Below are 13,957 nucleotides of genomic sequence, written 5' to 3' on the forward strand. Positions count from 1 at the left end.
GCACAAGAATAAATGCCAAGAAAAGAAATTTAATCTACACTCAAAGAAATTATTTTTAAAAGACAGATCAAACCATACTCTCAATACATGGTGACAGTGTTCTCAAAAACAAGGACTGCTTCATGTAAAAATAGTCATGGATTAGACCTACCTTCCTCCTGAATTTTATCTTAAGATCAGTATTCTTTAGAGCTACTACAACTTACATTATTTTCATCTAAAAAGGAAAAAAATATTCTGGCTTTTGTTTACCTGATACTCAGTTCTTTTGGAGGTAATTAATGCACACAACAGGATAATGCATCTTTAGATACTGCTTTCTTTTTAATCTTCTGTTACATAGTTTCTAGAGTTAATTTCTGTGCCTGGCAAGCTGAGAGAAATTGCTGTTATGGGACCCTTTTACAGCTTGGGAAGACAAAGTTAACAAACTTATAATTTCCAAGTACTTACACAGGGAGCCCATTTGCCAAAGAATTACATAATGCTCCGTTTGACTGCAGTGACTCTTAACAAAATGTATTTTATAGACAGTAGTGCACTTCTAGGGCCCAGGCCAAAAGATCTTTTTCACCCATTGCTCATTAAAATGTTGAATCTTTGATAGAAACAGGATGGGATCTTTGCCATAAAACAATGTAAAAATGTACATAGGCTTGATTCTGGACATATTCCATTTTGCATCACTGAAGGTAAATCCATTTTGCAAATGCAGGAGGATGAAAATGCCTTTATATTTCTGCCCACACCCACCTTAGCTTACTGCTGCTAATAGAGAGGCTATTGCAAACATTGGGATTTGTCATATAAGAACAAAAACCTCCTGGATCTCTGGGGTGGGAACTACAGTAACAATTATCAGCTTCCAGTCTGTGTTCTCGTGAATTGATGCGGTGACACATATTTGCATTTCCCTGATAGCAAATGATAGGGCATGCTAATAGCTATTTTAATAGCTTAACAATTATTTAAATTAAGGTTAACCCTAATTACGTTTTCTATTAAATCCAGGCAGTGATTTCCCCACCTCCAGTGGAAAGAACTACATGGTGAGGCTTACATGCAAAGAAGGGTCTCTCAAGCTTTCTTATGCCAGTTCCTGGTGGGGTAGGAAGCTCTGGCTCTTGAGTTCTTGTCTCTTTCCCTTGAAAGAAAGGAAGATGAAGAATCAGAAAGCATCAGGATAGGAACTGTCCTGAAGCAATGATATTTAGCTTTGCTGACCCTCTTTGGCCTGAGAACCCTCTGGATATATCTGCCTGATACATCCCATTAAAACAACCCAGGGCCCAAAGTCTGCCGTAGAAACGGGATGCCAGGCAATTAGCAAGGCTGCAGGAGAGGGCACACCACTATCATTTTTCTCTGGAAAAAGGCAGAGGGCAACACCACATCCACATGTGCAGAAGACACCTCAAGGAAAATTATCTCCTAAGTGGTATCAGGAAGCCAGCAAACCCAGAGAATCTCTCTTGCAGGTCTGGGGGATTTGCTCTTCAGACTCCCGTGCTTATTTTTGTTCAGCAAAGAAGAAACAAAAGCATATAAGTAACCCCAGATTCTCCCTTCAGCCCCCCAAAAGATTAAGTGGTTCCCTCACATTTTCTGGAATGTCAGCCTTTGTTCTTCTTTACCCTCTAACTAGTTTATTGCTATTGGATGGCTATGGAAACACACACACAGTCTACCTCTATTATTTTTGTGTAGGTTTTATTTCAGAAACCTTGAGACAGTGAAATCAGAAGCACAGCAATTGTTCATTCTCACTGTTGACTGATTCAATTTAGCTTTAAATATGTAATTAATTTTACTACTATGCGAAATTAATTATGTTTTTGTTATAATGATCAGTATTAACCTAATTAGTGACCATGAAAATTCCCAAGCAAAGCACTTAATTATATTAGAATAGGATGGTAAATATTTTCCTAATGGAAATCTTCCAGTAAAACACTAATGTACTCAAAGGCTACAAGCCCAAGAAACATGAAGCATTTGTAAAATGCCATCCATAATGAGATTCTGATTGCTAACTCTGCTACCAAAGGCAATAGTGTTTGTAATATTATGTTAGGAACATACCCATACAGCACAAGTAAGCTATGCAACACTTCAACTGATGCTTTTAAGTTTCAGTTCACCAGATATAGCAGAAATAATTTTCAATAATCTCTTTCTCTAGCTCCTAGACAGGAGTGGTGCCCTGCCCCTATCCCCATGGCCACTGAAAACTGTTTTGAGTATGGGAAAAAAATCCTTCCCTCAACTTCTTGTCCTTCACGTGAAAGTTTTTTTCTGCTTATAACCCCTGGGTATCCACTTCCAGCCCTGCTCCTGCTCATTTCTCTGTTTTCCTCTCTTCACTTTTTGTGTAGGATTTTATGCACAGCATTTTCGTAACTCAGAAAGGAGCTCCTGTGCTATAGAAAGCACAGACAAGAAACTTTCCCAACTTAGGTGGGAAAGAATGCTACTGCCAAATCACGAGGCAACTGATCTTGCAAACAAAAGGACAATCTCTGAAAAAACAGCATTATTTTCTGTCTTCCAGGAGACATATGGCCCTCCAAACCTAAGCTGAAGTCTATTGTAAAGGACTTGCATTACAGTGCCCACAGAAAACATCTGAAGTCCATTTTTTTTTATTGAAACAAAAGTTATGCTCTGCTATGTTACCCCACACAGTCCTTCTTGTAATTAAGGGATGCCAAGTAACCAAAAGAAACATTTCAGTTCCCCTGGTATCATATAGCTATTCATAGCTCAATCTGACCCTCCTTTCATTTACTTTGTTACAAAAAGCTTTCCTTTACATACCTAACTTGTTGCAAGCATTGTCCCAGATTTAAGCCACTTTGTAACACTGGGAACATATTTGTCAGTGTGATGCCCACAGGCCACCTAACATTGTGATTTAAGTATTTATTTAAGATAAAAGCTTTGTATTGAATTAGAAATCGATCTTCCACTTGACCTGATAGTATTGTTTTATGTATTCATGTACAGGTCTCTTTAGAAACCTCTTCCATTAGTGTGCTGGCCAGAGTGAGTGACTGAATCGTTCCCATACATGCAGAAATAATACTTGGAAATATAATTCCCAGCTTTTGTGGGACTCAGGGTGACTGGGGCAGGCACCAATTCTCTTGTCACCTCCCAGCTCTTGGTTAAACAATTTATCTCAGTTACCAACTGTATACAAACAGTGCCAGGAATTTATCAGGTCGGTATTATATCCTATCAATTATGCATTGCTTACAAGCACAATACAGTTCATGAAGTCTAAAACACAAACCAGAAAAATAGATAATGTGTTCCTCCAGAGCTACATCCTACCACTTATGTACAAGTTAAAAGATTTTCAAGTGAATTCCTCTCTTTCCTTGTAATTTTTCCCCTTTTGATCTTATCCTATATTTTCAACCCGAATTCTGTGCTAAAAACACAGGAACAATTAATCCACTAAAGAATCAGTGGAGGTAAGATCCTGAGGAGATGCTGGCTCTAGTACACTGATGGATTACCCTATAGAAGAATTTCTGAGAGAGTTTCCTATTTCTTTACATCTACATTATCTGTGTTACATATGCATTTGTGCCTGAGCTCCCATTGCCTGCATAGCCAACACAGCTGCTTCTCCCAGTGTTATTGAAGATATGTACACACACACACACACACATATTATATATATATATATAATATGTGTGTGTGTGTGTGTGTGTGTGTGTTGCTTACCAGATGGCTCCTTTCCAGCATAGACCATGGGCTGTTCGCTGTTGTGTCTTTTGCTCTGCTGGCATCAGTACTTTGTGACAGCATAGCATGGATGCTAACATTAATGATAGAACTGTCTCAGGCTTACCAGACCTCTAGTAAGTGCTTTACAGAGAGAAAGAAGAAAACAAGTCTTAAAATAATATTTCAGTATTGATTTGGGGGGATATCTTAAAAATCTGCACTAGTTTTCAATATCCCAATTTACCCTTTTTCTGGGGACTTGTATTGTACTAATCTCTACATACATGGAGTTTGTTTCTTTAGGTACTAATGGTTGAAATGCATGCTCTGGAAATCAATTTACCCTGACACAGAAAGTCTGCCTTGGTTTGTTTCAAACATGCAGAACACAAAAAGCTGCAGGCAATTCATTCATGCAATAAATATGTTTGCCATCCTGGTGGCTTTCTAAAAATCTGCAGGTTAGGTCCTTAATCATTTTTAAAACTGATTATGATGATGAGAAATACAGCAAAACCAACTTTTTTGATTGATGGAGTTTTATTAAGGGAAAGCTTTTATTGTTATATGTTTCATTTTGAAGCTACTGACATGAAATGTTATAAGTACGATGTATGACTGAATTAAAATTTCATTTTAGATAGTGCCAATCCTCAAAACCTCAGCCTGTCTCCTTCAATCACGCTCTACAAGTTCAGCTATCCATTTGGCACCAGCACAGCATTTGTATCCAGTCTCATGCACAGGTCTAAAAGAAAATCCTCTAAACTCACATAAGAAAATGGTTTTATGTTTGTGGCACAACTTATACAATTGATTGAGACTTCACTGAAGATATTTGCAAGAAACTCATAATTACATCTTGAAAAACTAACTATATAATATCAATTTTGTTATTATTTATCATTATGAAATACTTCTCACTTCATTTTCCACAGCCACAAAAATCCTTAACATCTAGTCTTTAATTATTTTAATTCAACTTATATGTCCAAAAATGGATGAAAACCACAGGAATAATTAAAGCACAACAGAAAATGGGAGGGCTAAAGGTGCTACTGAGCAAAACAAATGCAAAGCACCACTATGGATGCGGGACCTGAGCAGCCACCTTTGTCAAACAAGTTTTCCAGAAGGAAACAGGGTTCGTACAATGAATGTGGTATGGCCTCAGAAGAGCCTATCCTTTTCTGGACATCGGTGTATCTACTCTGGTGTACTGAAATAGACCTCTGCTTGCTACTGGACACAAGTTGAGCATGAATAATCAAAGGCAGACTTCTGTTACCCGGCTAGAAGAGAGGCAATGAATGGAGACACGTACAGGACACAGCCAGGATATTTTTGGGCCCCACCAGATCGTTACTTGTTTTCTTTTTCAAGGCCATTTGTAATGAGAGTAACTTAAAACATCTCTAAATTATTCAGAGACACCAGGCCTTCATGCAGCTGACAAACAACCAGGGAGCATTAAGTTTACCTTTGGAGGCTTTCCATAGCTCTCCAGTGGGGTGTCTAGCAGGGCTGGATCACCAGAACCTGCTTCTCGTCTCCTGCAGCCTGTGGGCCAATTCAGAGAGAAAGCTGGATACTTTACTGCATGGTAAACAGTAAAATAGTAAATAGTTTCAAAATTGGTTTGGTACAGCACAAATTAAAGCACAATTAAGTTTTCTTTTTCTAACTATAGAAAAAGTAGTACTTGCCAATGCCAAAGAAAGGCAACAAGTTGAAGATGGTTTTGAATGTTTTTGTGGTTTCCTCCAGATAGAAAGAGCAGCTTTTAAAATCCATTCCAATGTTATTTGGAACAAACCCAAAGAAATATAATGGTATATATAAATTCACCTTTGAGTCAGCATCTCGTGTTTCAGCACTTCTAGTCACAGCATCTTTCAGAACAGTACATCATCCATATGCTTCATGCACATCATTTACCTTCTCAGTAAATCAGAAGATGGATGCTAAAATCCACAATGCAACCTTAAAATTTCCCGTTTTTTTAGCAGGTTTTATTGATACTGATGGTTGAGTATATCTTGTAATGGGAGATGGAAACTTCTCCCTTATAATTCAACCAAACAAACAACTGGAAATAAGAAAGAGGTTGTCACACAAGGAACTTTTGCAGCAGTTAACAGTAACATTCCAAAGTAATGTTGAAAAAATATATGCAGATAAAGGAGAAAAAACTCCTTTTCACTATAATTTCTATGAAGTATGGGAGAGGTATAAAAGTATCACATGGGTCCCAGTCTCACAGGTACCTCAAAAAGATACCTTTGTTTTAAGGAAAAAGGGTGGTGTTGGGCTGGGTTTTTTGTTTGGTTGGGGATTTTTGCCACTGAGAAATAATCTCAGAATCAAGCTTCCAATAAAACAGATTTACTTAGCTAAAGGAAAACAGCCAGGAATCATTATGAATGTACACATTAACTGGTGTCTTTGTGAGCTTTTTTATCGACCTCATCCTTTGAACTTTTCTTTAGATAAATTCTTCAGATTAAAGGAGCATAACTGACACAGTTTGCTAAATGTCATATGGTGCATGATCATGCTTCTTTACTTCTGTACACTCAAATAGCAAACTTTTATGATTTTTAGGCCTGCTGCTGCCATTTTACCTGTGTGGACTATGATCCACACATGTCAATAATAGTTAATAACAGTGTTATTGCTTCTCTTTGGGACCCTCCAAACCAAGTGATGACATTCAGTCCTGAACCACCCTCACATCCCAGTAGTATGGTGACCCCTCTCTCTTATTATATGAGCATGGTTAATACGTAGAGCAAAGTTAAGGGAGCACAGAGAATTTTACATCTCGAGCTTGATAAGAATGTTTTGCTTGGTAATTGTGTCTGCTTGGTTGGGGTTTTGTTACAAAACGGAGGTGAGCATCACCAGCTGACTTTGAGTGTGTTAATCATGCCACCACTCCCACTGACTTTCAACTAGATTTGCATATCCACTGCCCTCCAGACCTTCAGAATCACAGCTTTAATACCATAAACATATTTTTCCAACAGTATGCTTATTCAAAGATCATCTGCTTTGTACTCACAGCCTGTCCTTTCCACTACCTGCATCTGAGCACCCATTTCTGTTCATGTTTTATGGATAGCAAATTTTCAAACCTTCCAGAGGTCAAGAAGGAAAGAGAATTTGCTGTATTTCTAAACAATCCCTCTGATGACAGTTGTAAATATTAATAACTAGGTGAAGAGCTATACCTGTTCTTTTTGAGGATTCTGAATGTAATTTGATTTCTTCCTTCCATTAGGCTAGGGAGAAAATTAACCCCATAATTCATCTGGTGAATAAGAACTTTAGGAACACTGTGAGTTTGCTGCTTGTGACTGAGCTAAAGGGATGCCAGCTTTGGAATATTTGTTCTTGCCCAGTCTGGACTTCTTTATTTGACTTTGAGCTTCTACATTAAGCAAATATGTTTTTCAAGGTGCATTTTATAAATTAAAAAAGTAAATGAATGTGAGTTATGTGATCTAAGTCAATTTATCTTGCATCTTGAAATGTAGCTGTGGGTCTCAGTACTTGAGTAAGGCAGTGTCTTTGTCATGTCACTCCTTCAAGTTCAAGTGCAAGGAGGGCATAACTTAGCAATGATTCCAACCTCCTGGCCCAGTTGTATTAAAAAGCTACTTTAAAAACAATAATAGCAGTAATTACTCAAAGACCCTAAAATTATGCATTTATTAAGTTGTGTAGCATTTTGTAAGATGAACAGGAGTATACTGGAATAATTTCTCGCAGCAGTGGAATTTAATCATTTGGAAGAACAAAGCAACTGCTTGGCACAGGAGGCAAGTCCTAACCTAACAGGAAAACCAGGACAGGAATCAAAGAACGTAATTTCCAAATAAATGTTCACCCAGAAATCTGGGAGGCAGAAAGTGTCTTCAGGAGTAGCACCTGGTCTTTACGCCACAGTCCTGAGCAGCAAATGGTTCTGCAGACTTTAGGAGGAGGCAAATGAGTCTGGAGCTGAGCTGTGAGTTGCAGAGTGGAAGGTGCCATCAATCCCTTTAAGGGCAGCAGCTTCCTCCTTCCCAATGCATATTTGTAAGCACGTGATTTCTCTTTTTTTGTACTTTTGGTTGACACTCTACTTGCACACAGTACAAATATTTTGTGTTTGGTCACAGAAATAACAGTAGCTAACTGTAGCATTTATATTAAAATGTCTTCCAGATAATATAAATTTACTGGATTGTTTTATGGTCACTTTTGAACCTTTGTTCTCTAAAGAAGCAAAAGAAGACAAATTTAATTTCCAATTGCAACCTCTGAGGGGACCTATTGACATCAGCATTTCTTGTATAGTTTGGGTTTGCAGCACTTTGACACAGAAATATTAAACTCATTTCTTCAGATGGATGCTGGAGTGAGAGTGTACATCCTCTCCAGCTGCTCCAGGAGCACTATTGCTCTTCCTTCACAGTGTCAGCCCACCCGAGCAGAGGTTGTGAACTGGTCAATTTTACCATGATGGTTCTCAGACATGAAATGTTAATCCTTATCTTAACCTTGATTTCATGCCAAAACAAGAAAAGGTGATTTACCAGTTCCGTGGGACTCTTCCTGGATGTTTCAAGACACTAGAACACTGGGGACATCCAGAAGACTGCTCTAGAGACAGCAGTAACACCTAGAAAGTAGCAGATAACTTCTTTCACTTCTTGTGTTTTTCTTCCTGGTGGAGGTACCCCACCATCCAAAGCCTCAGACCCCCAAACCAATGAGGTACTACAGCAACTTCTCCCCTACACCCTGGCTAGTGGTTACACGGCAGCCAAAGACACTGCTCTCTTTTTAGTCAGCACTAACATTTTATAGGACAGTGATTTCTTAGCGGGACAACTTCTTGCATTTTTATTCACAGAAAGTCCCCAAAATCCCAGAATAGATAGCAGGAGTTAGAGAGGAGGATGAGTAATACAGTGGGTTGTGTTTAGTAAGTGAATAATGACATCCTTGCTGGGAGAAGCATGTTTCCTATGTTTGTTCCTCAGCTGAGGGCAAACTGCCTGTAATTACTGTTATTGTACCATTGGAGAGGAGGGGGACAGGAAGCAGTGGAGGTGATAAGATTAACTAATTGGACTTCTGGTGGACATGCAAACAAACAGGCAAAGAGCTGTTCAGACAGACATGGTGATGGAAAACCAGGCTTCAGCCCTCCCAGCAGTGTGGCTTCTGAGATCACACGTGCTGGCCTGAACACTGATCTGTGCCACATATTAAGCCACAATGATGCTTGACTGGATCCCACACTGGGTATGATATGTTGCTGGGCAACTGAAATTCATTTAGAAAAATTTAATTTCCTTTATATTACTTTTACTCTGTAACATACAGGGCTGAGGAACAAATTTGAACACTGTGCTACCAGGAAATTATTTGATTTCTGTTAAACTTTGCTTTGGAGTGAGCATAAAAACAACCAGAAGAAAGAAAGGAAGGAGGGAGGGAGGTGCAATATAGACCAACATTTTGACCTAGCTTTAAGTTACAGTGAAGCAATAGAATGTCACAGTATGCTAATTATTTAATCAACCCACATATTCTCTGCTGTTCATGTATTATTCTGACTACCAATGGAACACCATCTGCCCTCACAGAAAAATGTTCCTGCAACATAAAGAATATTTAGCTGGCAAGAAACTATCACCATGTTCACACTAGAAAGTCTTGAACCTGAGAAATCCTGAGGAACTTTGGGTATTCAAAAAATCTCTTGCTCTCTCTTGGCCTTCTTCTGGAGAAATTGATGATTTCCATTCAAATTTCAAATAATAAAATAGTTTCATTAATGGAGAGGAAGCTAAATGTTGGAATCCAGCACTCCTTTTAATGAAAAATTTCTGTCACTTGGAGAAGCGTGGGAAGTAACAGCGAGGAGAGGGAGAGGAAAAGAGGAGAGGAGGCAGCTTTGGCTCCTCTCATCCTCTCTGCTCCAGCAGCATTTCCCTCAGGAGTCTCCTGGCTGGCCACCAGGCTGGCCCTGGCTGGACTCAGGCTGGACCCCAGTGCTCTCCTCCCCAGACCCCGTCAGGAGCCCTTTGGGGACTGCCTCTTAAGCCTGGGAAAAGGATGTTCTCACTTTATTAATTCTCACCCTTTACCTGGACAGCAAATCCTGTCAGGGCATGCATTTTATAGGGTAAAGAGATAATTCCTGTCTCAAAAAAGGAAACAATGGGTTTTGTCCATGAGATCCTGGTAAAATACTATAGGGAAAGGATTTTGGAAAGGTTGTTTAGTAAGTGTGGATTCTAAGGGGATGTTTACCTTGAACAGATAAAATTAAATGTGAAACATTGCAAAGTGCATTGAATAACATAAAATCTCTGCCGAAGGAGGATGGTATTACTTACATTTTAATTTTTAACTACTAAAATAGATGCACAATCATGACATTTCATCCTAAATTGTTCCAGTTGGAAGTGCAGCACAGTTGGCCTCTTCATTCTTCTCCAATTAAGCGCTGCCTATTAAGGAATCCCAAACAAACAGGTACAAGGATTGCATGTGCTGTGACAAATACCAAGCACAGAGGCAGCCAAAACGTCTTTGGGTGCTGTTTAGATGCAGTTTTTGGAAACTGCCCCACCATCTTTAGTTAATAGATGAATTAGAAAGCTGATGTTGAGTCACTCCCTCATGCCCTTCTGTCTCACAGCCTGGCATGGGGCACCTCAGTCCACACCTCACCTGCCAGAGCAGCCGACAGCTTTAGAGCAATGCTCCCTATACCAGTGAGGAGCCACTGATAAGGCACGGATGGATCCACCTACCAGAATAAAAATAATGGGCCCTGACATCTCTGTTGTCCTTATCCTGAATTCCTTGGAGCAGGCCCAAGGATTTCCAGTGGGACTGGATTTTGGCCCAGTGTGCCACACTCCCATAAAACACAACTGTCTATTGGTTAAACAATGCCAAGCATGTCTCAGCCAGATGCCTGTTTACTGACTACTGGGAGAGAAAAGAAGCCCTCAGATGCTATTGCTTGGCTTTGCAGGATGTAGGACATTAATTATGAACAAATGAAATGATCACAAAACAGAGATGAGCCACATAACTTGGTTTGGCTGCAATTCCTGCTATATGAAAAAAAAATGACTGCAGAGGGCTTAGTGAACATTCAGTCTGCATTAAAAAATAAATTATTTTGTTATCTATTTGCTTAAGATAGTTCTTCACTTTCTTCTGCTATAAGGGATAATGGACCATAAAATTGGCTAAATTATTGTCCATTTAGCACAAATGCTTTCTGCAGTAAAGGAAGAATCCTGGTTCATTTTTCTGAGAAAACACTGTTCTGCTAAAAATGTCTTTTCTTTCCTAGAAACAGAGAAGTCCAGCAACATGAGATGGCATCCACTGGGAATGCACTGCTTGAGGGAATTGGGGCAGGGTGGTGGGTCGGTGACTACCTTAAAGCATGGCCTTCCCTGGCACTTCCCCCACCCGACTCAGCCCAGAGCCCAAGCCTTGCAGGTGCCCTTTAACCATCCACAGAGCACACCCAGCTCTGCCAGGCTGTGCTGCACCAGGGTTCCTCCCTCCCCACGGGGGAAAGCAGCAGGATGGGGAGCTGGGCCGGGCTGGGGCAGAGGAGCAGAGGCTGCTGGTGCCCTCAGAGCCCTGACCACTCTCCCATTTCAAGGCACAAACACCTGCCCTTGTCATTTGTCCCACCCCCTGGCACTGATGTGCAGATCTTCCTGCAGCAATGGCAGCAGCACTTTTGCTTCTATTTATGCCAAGAAGGCAGCAAGGTTCACACAAGCACCACCTCCTTGAGCAATCAGTTCCTGTGCCTTCATACCATCTCCATTGAGATGTTTCTCCTAGTTTTGGGCCTTAATTTTCCCTGTTTTTTTTACCCTATTCACCATAAGAGCAGATGTTCCTACTCTCAGGACAAGATTTTGTGGATTGAGGACCAAAGCATTTCACCTCTCAGTCTCTTCTTTTGTTTTTCAATCTTCCTTGGACCAATTGGTCCATACCTGCTCTGAATGCAGTGTCCCAGATTAGATGGGTACTCCAGTATCTGATGTTTTTGAATATACTCCTAGAGAGGTAAAGAAATCTAAAATATATTTATTTTTATCAGTATCATTATACTGCAGACTCCTGTTTAACCCGTGACAATACCGCCTTGTGTTTTTGCAGATCTTTTTGTTAAGCAGCAAGGTAATTGTATTACCTTGTGTTGTGCATTTGTTTATTCCAGCCCAAGACCATGATCTTAATCTTGTCCTAGTTGAATTTCTTTAGTTTTGTTTTTCTTTCACAGGCCATTTTTCCTATTTGCTGATAACATCTTGCATTCAAACCCTGCCCTTTACAGATCCTGAAGCTTCTTATCATTTGCAGATGTAATAAGCACAGGCCTTTGCCCAGCAGTGGCTATTAACAAAGCCATTAAAAGACCTGCTCCGGAGCAGACAATGATGGAAAGCTTGTGATGTAATGTCTGCTGCCTTCCAGAGATACTTCTCATCCAGCAGGGCATCAGCTCAGGCCCATCCCCAGGCCTGTCAGTGTTTTCCTAGCTTTCTTAACCAGAATGTTGTGCCACACTGCCAGAGCCTTGAAAATCAAGACAAAGAGCATCTGTGGCTTCTTCTCTGGCCACTCTTTTCTAGAACAAAATGAGCTTGGTGTGATGTAGTTTCTTTCTGTTGTTGTTATTTTTAGATCAGTCAGTTCTCTGGTAAGTGCTTCCAGACTGTTTCGGGAATTTGTCCTAAAAGTTTTAAGCTGGTATAAAGGCTTTAGAATTCCCTAACTTTGCTCTACTCCCTACAGACGTTCTTCTTAAAAACAGACACTGTCCTAGCTTTCCCCCAGTCTCCTGGCACCTTGCAGAGGTCCACAACAGGTTTCCAGAAACCTTGCATCACATCTCTGTGTATTATTCAGAGATGCAGTCCACCAGGCCTACTTAATCTTAAAACATTCTGCTTAAGTCTCTGCTTACACTTTCCCTGCCCTAAGCTCATCTTGTCCCTTTGCCACCAGCATAGCTCCATAGCACAAACACAGAGTAAGCATCAAACACCCAGTTCCTGAGGGTCATCTGTACATAGCACTTCTTTTCCATGAGAAACAGGTCAAATTTTTCCTCGTCTCCCTGCAACTAGGTGAGATAATGATTTTTTTCTTGTATCAGGTAGCCGTAATAATTTCAGGGGATGAAATACAACCTCCAGAAGACCCTTTGAAAACCTTAATGAGAGCTGGTTTCAAGGGACACTGTTTCTAGAACACCTCAGCTCAAAAAAGCAGCATATGGAGATGGACAGAACAAGGAAGAGCAAAAGAATCCTGTAAAACTCAGATGCTGCCGAGCACCTCCCTCTCATCAAATGCATGCCACAAGTCAGAGAAGAAGGTACTCGGTGTAGCCACTCTCCTGCTGCCAAGACACTGACCAGAGGCCAGAGAAGTCTCACAGGGCTACACAGTCTGAGCCACAAGAAAATATGAAAGGAAGAGTTTGTTTTAAAGATAGTAGAAGGGGAAGAAAAAAACAAACCCACGCCCCCCTTTCTTGAACTTTCCTTAATGACAGCGAGATGTTTCTTTCCCAGCAAAAGCTAGCTGCTACTCCTGCCACGCCTGATGTCAGCTGGAGGAACAGATGGCTCAATGGTTCATTTCAAACTGTTCATTCAGCCAAACAGCACAAATTGCATTAATTGCCTCACAGTACGAGCAGGGAGTGGAGCGCTCCACGTGTCCTCGCTGTGAATCACTGCGACTCCTCATCACCATTCCCGCTTGACAGGTCAGTCAGGAACTTATCTGCATACTGGGAAAGGTGGGAAGAGAGGGAGCACAGCACAAGAAAACGCCTGAGTTACTCTGCGGGTAACAGAAGATGCCCAAAGGCTGATACAGCCTTCGACTTGGCTTTGGAATGGGTTCCTCAGCACAGTGACACTTGCAGAAATGTCAGTTCTCAACACGAGAATGTTACACAGTAACACATCTACTGCCCAGCCCCAGGGAGCAGGAGGATCGAGACTCAATTACTCACCACCTTCTTCCTATCCACACTGAGAGCAGCGACACCTTCCAAGCACTGGAGGCACTTCTATGGTGCCCCCCCTGCTTTGCCCCTTCCTGCATCAAAGGTGGCTTACACACCCTTGGAGGCCTTGGTAGGCCACCTCAGACA

The 13,957-nt window shown here is 40.8% G+C and overlaps 1 protein-coding gene across 16 annotated transcripts in view; it reads right to left on the reverse strand.

Annotated features, from left to right (window-relative positions):
* The window catches only part of SYT14 (synaptotagmin 14), a 117,620-nt gene that overhangs the window by 102,672 nt on the left and 991 nt on the right, over positions 1-13,957 (reverse strand). For 5 of the 16 annotated variants that reach the window (XM_069009640.1, XM_069009631.1, XM_069009637.1 and 2 more), the window contains exons 2-5: positions 8,322-8,407; positions 5,219-5,298; positions 3,736-3,879; positions 1,061-1,144 (exon numbers count right to left, since the gene is read on the reverse strand). The exons of 1 other annotated variant lie outside the window; for it this stretch is intronic. The gene's annotated coding sequence lies outside the window, so the exon portion shown is untranslated. Of the gene's footprint in view, positions 1-1,060; positions 1,145-3,735; positions 3,880-5,218; positions 5,335-5,676; positions 5,828-8,321; positions 8,408-10,136; positions 10,251-13,957 lie in introns of all 16 variants that reach the window. 10 more of the 16 variants (XM_069009648.1, XM_069009646.1, XM_069009635.1 and 7 more) reach the window with 9 other exon arrangements.

Source organism: Aphelocoma coerulescens, chromosome 3 (assembly GCF_041296385.1).
Source record: "Aphelocoma coerulescens isolate FSJ_1873_10779 chromosome 3, UR_Acoe_1.0, whole genome shotgun sequence".
NCBI classification, from domain to species: Eukaryota; Metazoa; Chordata; class Aves; order Passeriformes; family Corvidae; genus Aphelocoma; species Aphelocoma coerulescens.